Source organism: Lissotriton vulgaris, chromosome 4_1, assembly GCF_964263255.1.
Source record: "Lissotriton vulgaris chromosome 4_1, aLisVul1.2, whole genome shotgun sequence".
NCBI lineage: Eukaryota > Metazoa > Chordata > Amphibia > Caudata > Salamandridae > Lissotriton > Lissotriton vulgaris.
In genome coordinates, this window is record NC_141691.1 from 653844175 (window position 1) to 653856890 (window position 12716).

A 12716-nucleotide genomic window follows, 5' to 3' on the forward strand; every position below is an offset into this window, starting at 1 on the left:
AAAGTTCTTCCCCTCTCCTTGGCAGCAAAGCAACTGCAGGTCAGCCCACAAACACACAGCAGGACAGTTCTTCAGTCTTCCAGCTTTCTCCTTGGGAGAGGTTCCTTCTTGGGTCCAGGATGATCTAATTTTCTGTAGTCTGGGGTCCTATACTTATACCCCTAAAAGTCTTTGTTCCCTTTGTGCATGAGGGCTCTGAGCCCGGTCTGAACCAGTTCTGGGTGTTCCTTGAGCACTTTGATTTCCTGGCTTCTCCTTTCCTTTCAGAGAGAGGGGCAGGTTCATCAGGCCCACAGCAGGAGGTGGAGCCAGCATTGTGGAAGGCAGGCACAGCCCTCTTCAGGCCCAGGTGCTACCCCCTCCCACCAATCTAGATGCGGATGGAGGTATTCAGCTCAGGGATGGCCCACTCAGCTCTGGGAGCCACCCAGCCCCTGTCACTCACAAACCAGACAGTCAATTCACAAACAGGCCAAGGCACACAGAAAGGTCAGACAAGAGAACAGCCACTTTCTAAAAGTGCTGTTCTCAAAAACAGGATTTAAAAAACACCTTTCCTAAAAGATGTGTTATTAAATTCTGAGTTCAGGGATACCAGATTTATGTCCTATCTTTCTCCTACGGGAAGATATGCAGGTAACCACTGTAGCCAGCATTCCCCATGATAGCCTATGGGCAAGATAGCCTTACAATAGTGAAAAACGAAAATGGCTGTAATTCACTACCAGAGCATGTCACCTGCACTAGTACATGCTCTACCTTTCACATAAACTGCATCCTGCCCAAGAGGGGACCTTGGGCCTTCCATAGGGGTGGCCAATGTGGACAGAAAGGGAAGGGTTAGGCCTGGTCAGTGGGGACACTGGCCAGGTTGACATGGCAGTTCACAGATTGCACACAGGCACTGCGGTGGCAGGCCTGACACCATTTTAGGGCTACTCATGTGGGTGCCACAATCAGTGCTGCAGGCCCCTAGTAGCATTTGTATCACCAGCCCTGGCACACTCCATGCACTTTACTAGGGACTTATTGTTGATACAAATATGCCAATCATGAATAACCAATTACAATAACAATTTACTCAGGGAGCACTTGCACTTTGACACTGATCAGCAGTGGCAAAGTGCCCAAAGCACCTAAACCAGCAATAATGAAATACAGCACAGCATCAAAAATACAGGAGGTAGAGGAAAAAAGACAAGGGAAACCACACCAAAGATGCCAGATCTAACCGTGGATATGCTGGGCACCTAACAGTTAGGTGCCCATGCCCCGATGTTATGAAGTAGGCTGTTTTAACTTACTTTCCCAGGATTGGCATAGTATGCCCAGCAGCCATGATTGACGTATAACCTAACCTTCAATACTTTCGCTGATGTGATGATTTATGTCGTGTATGCCTTCCATTTGTCAGAATAACAGGCATTACTTCAGGATTCGCCATATATGTGCAGTGATAGCGTTTTTGTAACATGTGCAAACTATAAAGTTTTTACTGGATTGCACCAACTTGTAATGTTATGACAATTTCCGGGTCGGCAAAGTGATTTTATGATCTATGAGAAGTCATGACAAGTGCCTAATGGCTCAGAGTAATGAGATTGTGATCTAATGTGTTTTATGTATAAAACATAGGATATTTTTATATAACCTAATGTGGAGTCTTTTTGTGGTGTGCCTAGTGTCATTGGTGTGTTTGTGTGTTGCACAAATGCTTTACACAAGCTACCAAAGGGACAAGTAAGGATTATCTTAGGTGCGTAACTCCCTTACCCTGACTAGCAGTGGGTTCTGCCTGGCGTAGGTGTATATTCTAGCCAACCAGAAACACCATTTCTTGCACATCCTGTGAAGTCTGAGCAAGGAATTGCTCACAGAAATAAATACACATTGTTTGGACTTATAGAAGCTCACATGAAGTATATGGCCTCTAAGCCACAAATCGCTTCACAATATAATTTCCTAAACTCAAAACCTAAACGGTTGACCTAGACTTTGAAGGAGAGAAAACACAAAATCGGTCTCCGGTGAGGGAACAAATGCTGCTAACTGGGGTTAGATGTGCCCAGATGTAGTCCAATTCCTCCATGGATTGATTAAGAAGCTTATTCACCATGCACCAAAAACAGTTTATGATCTGTTTAGCCCAAGCTCTGGTGAAAGAGGTCTCTTGGACTACCGGACCAAAGCAAAACAATCAGAAAAAGATCAGAAACCCTTCTGAGGTTTAAGGAAAAGTCAATGAAAAAAGCTTTCAACATTGCCTTTTACACTAGGCCGATCTAATGTGCACATGATACATGACAGCTTATCTCATATGTCTGCTTTAACCAGTGACAACTAACCAAACTCAAATCCTCCGACACAAAACAAGCAATTGATAAAACTACCAGCACATCTACATACCAGATGATGTAACCTTTTGGAAGGAGTGTCAGTCAAACATTCATCCAATCCACATTCACTCGAAAGGCCCCCAGTTGTCATGCCAATCACACTGGCATACATGATCTCAGATAGTCTGCATGGGCAGAGTAGTAATCACGGTGCTGAAGTCCATGCTGATCCCCTTGGTTACATCAAACCGCTCCTTCTGGATACAGTTTGAAATTCCTGCCTACAAGTGAAACATAAAAATCACCAACACTGAGTGGCGCACATATACAGTCCACCAAATAGGACTATAAAATACCGCAATTCACATCCACACCGGTCTTTCAGTATTCAGGATAAACTGGTTGCCTAATATGGACACATGTCCAGAATGGGATATAGTCTGAGTGGACTTCTAGCACTCTAAATAAAAAATAGAATAGCAACCCAGTGAGCACGGCAGGAGTCACGAAAGGTTTAAAGAGCTCAACACCAAATACCAGGTTGCACTGCCTAGGTACCATGGCTGTATAGACAATCTATCCAAAGATACCACCGAAAGCGGTTTTGGTCGACAACGCCCACATGAATTCTGTCACTGGTTTTGAATCCCTCTTTAACACAGTTCAAACAATAACTGAACAAAACTAAATGAGTGAATAATCTTAGCCTTCATTGCACTTCTCATGCCTGGAAGTTGGCGTTCATCTACTTTGTATTCTATAAAGAACGTAAAAATCCGTTTTGCATTGGTGGGCTAACTCCAGTCGAGAGCACCTGCAATTTCCCATGCGTGTTGGGCTGGGGTTTTGAGGCTGTGGGATAGGTATTTACAAACTGTTAATGAGCAAAAACCATGGCTTCGTAGTGTAAACCATACACTTTCTTTGCGAATAGTTCTATGTGGAAAACAAAACTGGATTCTGAAGGCTGTGTAATTCGCAGGGAAGGCACTCCGAAAACAACTAAAATGCCTTGGTTGCAGATTAAATGCTTATCCAAGGAAACACTGTCTTATCAGTCCTACTTCATATTTCAACTCAAACTCCTCTTGTAGGTGTAAAATAATAATTTTCACTTAAACATGAAAGATGTCTTGCTATACATCACTTTAATAACGCTCACTGTCGGTACAAGACCAGGGCAACATAGTAATGTCGATTAATGCCTGAATTTAACATTACAACTATGCGATGCCTTTGCTGCTTGGAGGACAAAAAAGTCATTTTTTCCCCTATGGAAGACTTACTTCAGCAGGTGTCTCTACATGACCTATTTCTCCTCAAATAAGCTCGTATGGGCAAAAATCATGTCCTTTTTTTGTTCTGCAAAGTCATACGAATATTGCACATTTCACGTAGCTGGTCTTGCTTGACATTTCTGTGTAGTGTTCCCTTTCAAAGAAAAGGTATGAGATACTGCAGAAATCCATTTCCCGTAATATACATAATTATGTGCATTTCAGGAAAAGTAATTTGCAAATTTCTCAACCTCCTACTTGGTGCCAGGAAGGTCAGATTCAAATTTAATATGTTTCATTTCTTCAATATACAGCCCCAGAAGTGGTCAGATTACACCTGGGAATCAGTAACGGGACTCGGATCTTACCATGAGAGAATCATTGTCACTGTCAGGGAGTCACCCTCTACCCTGGAAACCAAAATACAGTCGCCTTAAACAGTAACATGCTGAGATCAAGCCTTCACAAAATGACGATCAGAGTGACTGCAGCTGAACGTACCCTGGCAGAAGACAAGGAATCCACAGATATGCTCAGAGAGGTCCGGCACTGGTTTATGGCCACCTAGCACCTCCATGCTAGGGGAGAGAATGCTGAAGGCTGATTTTGATGCAACAACATTTGCTTGGTGGGCCTCCCAGAGAGGGCAACAAGGTTGAGCAATTTTTGGAACACATGAAACGAAGTTTCATGAACTCCGCAGCCCCGACCACTCCAATTTATCATTGAACGGGCATACTAAATTCTTAGGGTGCTGCTGAAGCCAGAGGCAAGGCACAGACCAAGGAGTTTTGTTGTACTCAACTACAAGGACACGATCCTTTGAGTGACCAGAGAAAGTCTGTAACACTTTGACAACCAGGCCATCATGTGTTTCCGGATTATACCCATGTAGTCCAGGTGAGGACACGTACCTTTGATTGGGCACAGCAGAACTGTGTAATCGTAACATTTAATACATGATGTTGTTCACAGCAAAATTCAAGGTGATCTCTAAAGGTCCTTCATGGTTTTTATGACTCGAAGTAGCTGGAGACCAGGAAAAAATCCTGCCACATACGCCAAGATTCGAGTATAAACCCAAAAATACCTAGTCTCTGCCGTCCCCAGAGTCCATTGTGTGGGTCTGTTCCCTAGAGCAAGACCAAGATTGACAACATATAAGCCTGTCAGAGGAACAAGCCAAAACTCTTCTTGAACCGGGCCAGCCACAGTCAAGGACTACAGGGGTACAAGACATTGTGTGCCACACTCCAAACCCCCAGTTGAATAGGGCGAGAACTCATTTGTTGTGCTGTTTTTGGTTTGTTCTGTGTGTTAATGTTTTTGTTGGGGTGACCGGCACCTCTAGCATCAGGTAGATTGGCAGTTTCAAGCCCATGGCAGGAGGTAGTAGGGTGAGGAGGATGCCTCGAGGAAGGGGCGGGGGAAAGATGGACGCTTATGATACAGAGAAAGCCTACTGTGAGTGGGGGACCAATATCATGGCAAACGTTGATAGCCCGGGCCTAAAGTTATTTGCTTAGAATGATCCCACTGTGTCACAAGCACGAGGCTCCACCCAGAGGGCTGCTACGTGGCCATACTGGGGGCACATAATGGGTAATAACCCTGGCACCATCAATCTACATCTCCACAGGTCTCCAAACAATGCTGGAAAATATAATTTGGTGGCCAATACCTGCCACTTAAGCAATAGCCATCCTGGGCACGATTTTAACCACACAATGCAGGCAGAGCTGTCATAGATATATATTGCCTGTATGCTGTGTTAAGTTAGCATGAACTTTTTAGGAGTTTAAACGCCATTTTACCTTTCTGCTGCTTTTGCACACGACATAGCTGTTGCTTTAGCTTTGAGCCTAGTAGAATGCTTTGATTCATGCGAGAATAATATGTTGTTACTCCGACATCAGCCTTGCTTGGCGAGCTGTGTCTGTACAGTGAGTGCAGAAACCTTCAAGGATATCTCAACACAGTGGTTGTTGTGAGCACTGATCTTCGCACATTCCTAGATATAACATACATGCAGCTGCGGCCAAGTTCGGGCTTTAGGTGCGTTTTTTATTGCTTTGCACAAGAGCATACAAACACACTTGATGGTGCTTCTTATGCAGAGAGCTGGTGGAAGATGTGATCCCTTACCACTAGGATCTTGAGGTATGGGGCCGCCCTGCTAAAAACCCAAAGAGACCTTCTTAGATATAATATAATATACTAGCTAGGGAGGGTGAGAATTAGGTGTTACTAACCCCTATTCTTTTTAGCATAATACCATGCTTTCACCATTTGTGTTCTATGGACTAGTGACTATGCGGATTACTTTGTTTCTTACAATATGTTTGCTTGTATTAGCCAAGATACTGCGTTTGAGAACACTGCATTAGTGAATAAACATTTCAAATATGCACGTGTCCTCTTTTACTCCTTGTTCTGGATTGAAATGATGTTATAACGAAAGAGTGTTCATGTGTTCCATGTTACCTGAGGTGTACTAAGTCCATGTTCTGGTTTGAGTAAGCATTGGGATTTGTGATAACCAATGAGACACTGTAGCTAGTCTGGTAGGGGATTTTTGGGTACTAAGGTGAGTTTTGGCACATCCTAATTCACTGAGGTTCCAAGCCTCTATGCACAGTTCTGTCTGAGCACGGAGTCCCTGCGACATGGCGCCCAACCGTTGGTGGTCTTATTGCATGATACTTGAATAGTACATCATTCGGTCCTTAACCCCTTCACTGTTGTTTCCGGTTAACGGTGGTGTCGGACAAACCTACCTGTATTCGTATGGGTCCTTTCAAGCTTGAATCTTTCTAAAATGGTTTCATTGAGTTACTACCCAGTTGTGCTACAAAGTGTCCTTTGTACCTTTATCTTTCTGTGTCACTATTGCTGCGGTGGACATTGCGCAACATAGCCGCATTGCGGTGCGCAATCATTTACAGAATTATAATGTCCCCGAAGATGGCTTGGCCGTGATAATGGTGGTGAGTGCAGAGGTGGCTTACCTGTATGAGACTTTTTACTCATGGGTGACCTTCCCAGCTATGAACGCAGATACGCGAGTGGTCAACACGTACCACGGCTGTGCCACAGGAATATGCACCGTATAGGGCACAGGAGATTTCTATAGATACCTGGCAGCATCGCGTTTGGTTTAATGGCGCCCTACCCCACTCTTTGACACCTTCAAGGTTAAGTCCTTGGTCCAGTGGCGCAACTTGGCCTGTTTTGGCAGGATTTACACCTCATCCTCAGCACGGGGCATGTAACGTGGCTGAGTTAAGACGACTACATGTAGTCGCAATTAGCGTTATTCGGTCGTTGGTGCAATACTTTACCCGTAATCTCCCGGGCGTGGCCCCAGGTGGTGCAGCACTTCCTGCCGGACAGGGCGGAATGAAGCTCAGTCCCGTTATGGTCAACGCTGTGATGGGCAAGCGACCCCAAGAAAAGGATGATTTTCCTTTCTGGCTTGCCGAGAAGTTTGACCACCTGGAAGCAATATTTCCTAACAACTCCTGGTGAAAAACACAGGATTCTGACAATTAGCTTACCGAAAGACTTGACCCCTGAAATCGGTGACTGAGACCTGAGTAAAGACATTTGCGGCGGTCTACACAAGGTCTTACGGCACTCCGTCTATGACTGTCCTGCCAACGGTCCTTAAACGTGTTCAGGATGAACACGGACCAGAGGCTGCGTTTGAATTGGGTATGCGTCTCTGTGGCACCTTTGATGTGGTTTCTGATCTCATACTTGCTAATGTCAAGGGAGATGCAGTGAACTTTCAGGTTGTCAATGCATTGCAAGCGATTCCCGATGCCGAAAACCCCTGGCAGTTGGCGAGGATAATTGTGGCGGCTTATAAAACCGTGGGCCGCAATAGTAGGGGTCTCAAGCCTTTTTCTACTAAAGAGAAAAAACAACCCCAAGGGCAGAAGTCTGAAACAGACGACCAGCCCAAGACCAAAAAACAAAATTGCCTAACAAACAAAAACAGGGAAAGCAACAACAACAACAGAAACCAGAGTCTCGTCCTGCGTCTCTATTGCCTGCGCCCACAGAACGTGTTTATGACTTGCGCGATTGCACAATGATAAAATCACCTGATCGTTTTCAGGTTTCTGTTCAACACTCTCCTCATTCTTTTCAGGAGTCATCGGCCTTTTCTACCGGTGGTGGTGGAGGCGGCAGGGGTTGGGTGGTCAGCAAGGACATGACCAGCCCTGCCCGAAAGATGGTAAAGGCAAGCAGGACGATTCTACACCGAATAGACCCCAGTTTCAGAAAAAAAAGTCACTGCTTTAACAGCGCACAGATAGTGAGAACCCAGCTTTGGAATCTGACATGGACTCTGACCTTGCTGGACAGCGCGCAGGAGATTACCATAGTGCAAGAGGCCCTGCGTCCACTACTGAAGGTGACATGGACTGACCGTTATGTTGTTGTGGAGACAGCTGACACTAGAGTAGCTTCCCCTGACAGACTATGAAATTGTCTTATTCATTGAAGGTGACATTCAACGTACCATGGAGGGGGTATTTTGGGAGAATCTTACGACTACTTATGACATTTTGTTAGCGAAGGCTAACTGGTCCCCACCTTTTGTGCTCGCGGCTCCAAGAGGGGAGGAAGTAATCCTCCTTAGTTTCGCGCACACTGTCTCGAAGGAGCATGCGCTGAATTTTGCAGAAGAGTGGGCTAAAGCCCTTGCGCCGGCTCTGTACCGTACACACTGGATGGGATACATTTTCCCCACACCACGAAATTCCTTAGCGGTCTATGCCTTAGCCCCAACCTCAATATCTCATAAAGCGCGAAGCTAAGGCTTCCGTTGCAGAAATCCTTGAACAATTGGAATTTTAAGGTGTGATTGAAACTTGTGTGTCACCAATGAATAACCCTCTTTTTACGGTGACCAAGCCTGATGGTTCATAACGTTTGGTATTGGATTACCGGCATTTAAACTCGCATTGCCGTACCTGTGCAGTACAGAATACTCACGGCTCTGCTTTAGTGGAGAGTCTTGTGCGTAAGCGGTTTAAAACCACGCTTGACATTTCCAACGGTTTTTATGCCCACCATTTGGATGGTCTGAGTTCCCAATGGACCTCCTTTACTTGCGGCGGTGTCCAAAAACATTTCAAACGTAACCTCGATCATTATGTCCCAGAAAGCATGCACTGTATTATGGTTTTGCTGAGCTGCCTTTATGAATTTTTTTGTTATACAAATCTTTATACAATGAATTAAAAAAATATTTACAACATATGCAAGTATCAAATATGAACGAAGGTGTTTTGATGTGAAATTACTTCACCACTTCAGTTGCAACACTCATCATGAAAAAAATATTGCACCTAGTATAAACATTTTGTAATTATTCTGTATCGTTATATGCACTATTTTACTGACTGCCCAAGGGCTTTCCAAGCAAATGTATCTGAGATTCACAGGATAGGCTAGTTTTACAAGGTCAAACGGAAATGTATCTAGCACTTGATTAGCTATTAAACGGGAAATTCGACCCATCATGTTTTTGAGCATTGAATGGAAAAATACAAAATCCAGGAGCATCCCAGTTTATTTATTCCATCTTTAACAGTTCCGACTGGGAAGCCACCATCTTCAGTAGTCTAAGGCAAGATAATGGTGCCCACCTGCAAAATGTGGCGAGGGGTCCCTGACACTCCACTGTCTCAGGAATAGTCCTAGGTTTTAGGATGAATGGGAGTGCAGTGGAGGTTGGGGCAACACCCTTTAGCCAAAAGGGCCTGTGTTGCACCCCTGACCTTCCTTTGCCTTGCCATTCGCGGACACCTACTAAGTGGATTGAAGGCAGGTTACTTTGTTACTTATTGTGGATGGGATGGCAGGAGTCTTCCTCCTAATGTAAAATAACATGGGCCTATCTGCCAGTTGATTTGTCAGAGGGAGAAAGATGGCTTCTAGTAAAGATTAATTTTTATCGATTAAAATTAGACAAGTGACCAACGTTGCAGAGGTTACAGTAACCTGAAAAGGTGGTGCTTTTTTAGGTCGAGCCTAGCATTGCAGCACATGTGCTGCTCACTTTGCAAGGCATACAGTATTCAGTATAGTGTGGAAGCTTTGTGGAAGCTCCTCCCACTCTCTGCTCATCTTGTTCATTGGCTTAGGTCCTAAATGCTGCCTTCCTCTTGGTTTTAGGCTTGTTAGTCCCTATTCATGACAACCATGTCATAATTTGTATCCTTCCAAGGCTTCTGGCCCTTTTACTTTGAGAGTTGCACGGTAACTATTTTATTAACGTGCATTCTCCCCCACCGACCCCCTCCCGCAGTCCATCCCTTCATAAGCTAGATGCCCACACAAGCTGGACTTTCTTCTGGAGCTGACTGTTTGCTCTCATCGTGTCTTCTCGTAAAAACAATGGTCACACCTCAGAATGGAAGGGGAAGTGCGCGTCCGAATGAGAACAGCGCACACGCGATGACTTACTCTCTTTCCGGATTACTGGGGCCGGGCTTTAAACGGAAGACAGTGAGCGTGCCGTCAGCTTGCACAAGCACTGGCGTTTGTTTTGTCACATGCACGCGCTTGGGTTGCTGTGAAGAGTGGTTGGCTGATTGCAGCTGCAGGATCCAAGCAGCAGGAACTGTAACAAGGGGAGGGTTGTACACCCGTGCAGACCAAGGGATGCAGCTTCTGCCCCCTACTTAGGTAGTGTATAATGCCCCCGGAGTTAACTTTGCCCTGAACTTTATCCGGAGCTCCGATAGGAACCCGCCTTCCCGCTAGGAGGAGTGGAAGCAGTGCGTGTTAAGGGCAGCTGGGGTGGGAGAAGAGGGTGCCACAACTGCAGATGGCAGCAGGGAGAGAAGGACAGGTTGCCAAAGGCAGCGGGAAAGGGACACCTAGTGAAGGGGCAGTTGTGGGCGGAGCACACTGTATGAGGCATAACTGGGGAGGTGCACGCAGTACGGGCTCAATTTGTTGAGGGTACGCAATGCGCCAGGGCTGAATGTGCCAAGTGCACAGAGGGCCACCGATGATGGAATAGGAGCACTATTGTGCCAAGGATAACTGTCAGGAATTAGTAATTGGAATATGTAACGGAGCGTGCCAAGGGCAAGTGTAAAATTGGTTTAGAGTGCCTGGGTCAATTGAAAGAAGTAAAAGAGAGCAATTCAGAGTGCCAGAAGGGGGTCGGAAATCGCTGATCAGTGTGTCGGGGCTAATGAAGAGAGCAGAGGGGGCAGCCTAGAGTGCCAATGCAATTGAAGCGTGTAACAGAGTGGCAAGGAAACTGGGATAGGTGAGCCACAGCTCAGAATACCACACCCCCTCCTTCAAGGCTTTTTCCAACCTCTTCATAGATGTTGAGAAGAGCATGGACTACCAGTGGCAATACAGCAAACAGGCTGCCCAGGTAGATACCTGAAGGGCTAGCTTGGGTAATAAAAACTGTGTGCCTGGGACAACTAAGAAAGGAGTACCAGTTTATATGCAGCAAACGTGCCCGGGATGACTGCAGAAGGGTTGAAGGACGCCTGTAGCAGTTTGGATTGGTACTCAGTGCACCAGATTCAAATTAAGATGGCTTAGAGCTATGAATGAATAAGTGAGGATCATAGAGTGCCAGAACACAAGGGAAGAGCAGGAGCACTCCATAGCAGTAGCAGGTGGGTAACTGGATGGAAGCACCAGTGAATGGACAGAAGCAACAGTGAATGTAAAAGGGATTTTCCAGAGGAGCAGAGGTTGATATCAACATTGGTTGCAGTGCGATAAAAGTTCTTGTGGCATCTATAGAGGGGAGCAGAGAGGACAATTAGTAATCTTGAGAGAACCAGACTACGTTGGAACTAAAATAGAAAGTTGGAGGAGTGTGTCACCTTTAAATAGAGCTGCATTTGATACATCCAGGGGAAATTTATAAAGTATAAAAGCGTCCAAGGGACAATCTAGGAAGGTGCCTATAGGCTTATGATGTTGTTCAAGCTGTATTTCGACACCTCATGATATAAAAGCTTGTGTGATAGAAAACGACCAGTAGAAGTCAGTAAAATACCAGATTTGCTTTCTGCGGAGGGCTTTTTTTTCTGGCAACTGCCTCTATTTACCTTTGATAGAAAATGACCAGTAGAGGTCATTAAAATACCAGAATCATTTGCATTCTTTACACTCCATTCCATAGAAATGGTCTTCCAAGAGCACCCCTAGACAACAATATTTTTTCAAATTTTGTATTTTCAGTAATATGACCACCGAAGGTCCTGATTTTATATTAAATACAGAGCTTCGGACTATACTATTTCCCACTGAAAGGCAATATTTCTCTCCATAAGTTTCCATACCTGGAATGGCATGCAGTTTGGTGCTTACTTTCCCTCCATGTTAAAGAACAGTAGATGTTTCAGCACCCAGGCTAATGTGCTGCATATCTAAATACATATAAGGTCTCAAAGGCGAGACCGATTGCATTGCAAATGCTTGTTTTTTTAATGTGGCCCAACGACACAGTCACCTTAAACCCTGGGTCAGAAAAGGTAGAGTTCGTCCTTCAACTGAAATTTTACACCCTCAAGTTACTGTATAATCACAAGATTGTGAAAATCCTTTGACGATTCAGGTGGAATGAGGTTCCTTGCTATGAATAAGGGTGGAACTGGAGGTAGAAGTATTCAAACAGACCACCATCTGCTACCTCCTTATTCGGAGAATTGTGATGCAAAAAAGCAAATAGAATAAAGGTGTTTTTTTAAAGGATTGAAGCTGCGCTTTGGATGAGAATGTTTATTATTGCGTGATGCAGAGTAGTTTGTAAAAGTGTCTAAGGGTTTTGAAGTTGAAGGGTTCTGAAAAATGAGATGAAAGTTTAATTTGAAAAAGAAAAAACCCTTATCCAATGCAAAAAAATCTGCATTAACTTGTCACACTTGTGCAGATTGATTGCACGTAGGTCGTACATATGCGGAACTAAGTGGTAAAAAAAACCAACTCCTAAAAATGTCAGCAATCATACATATTTCGGTTAAGATAAAGGATTTATTTCAGTAGAGTTTACCAATCACGTGCTTCTGTTAAGCTCAAAGAACCATACATATTAAGTGTCTGC

General features: G+C 44.7%; 1 protein-coding gene across 1 annotated transcript in view; it reads right to left on the minus strand.

The window, feature by feature from the left end:
• The window catches only part of LOC147722384 (maternal DNA replication licensing factor mcm6-like), a 564785-nt gene that overhangs the window by 303202 nt on the left and 248867 nt on the right, over positions 1–12716 (minus strand). The gene's annotated exons all lie outside the window — the stretch shown is intronic.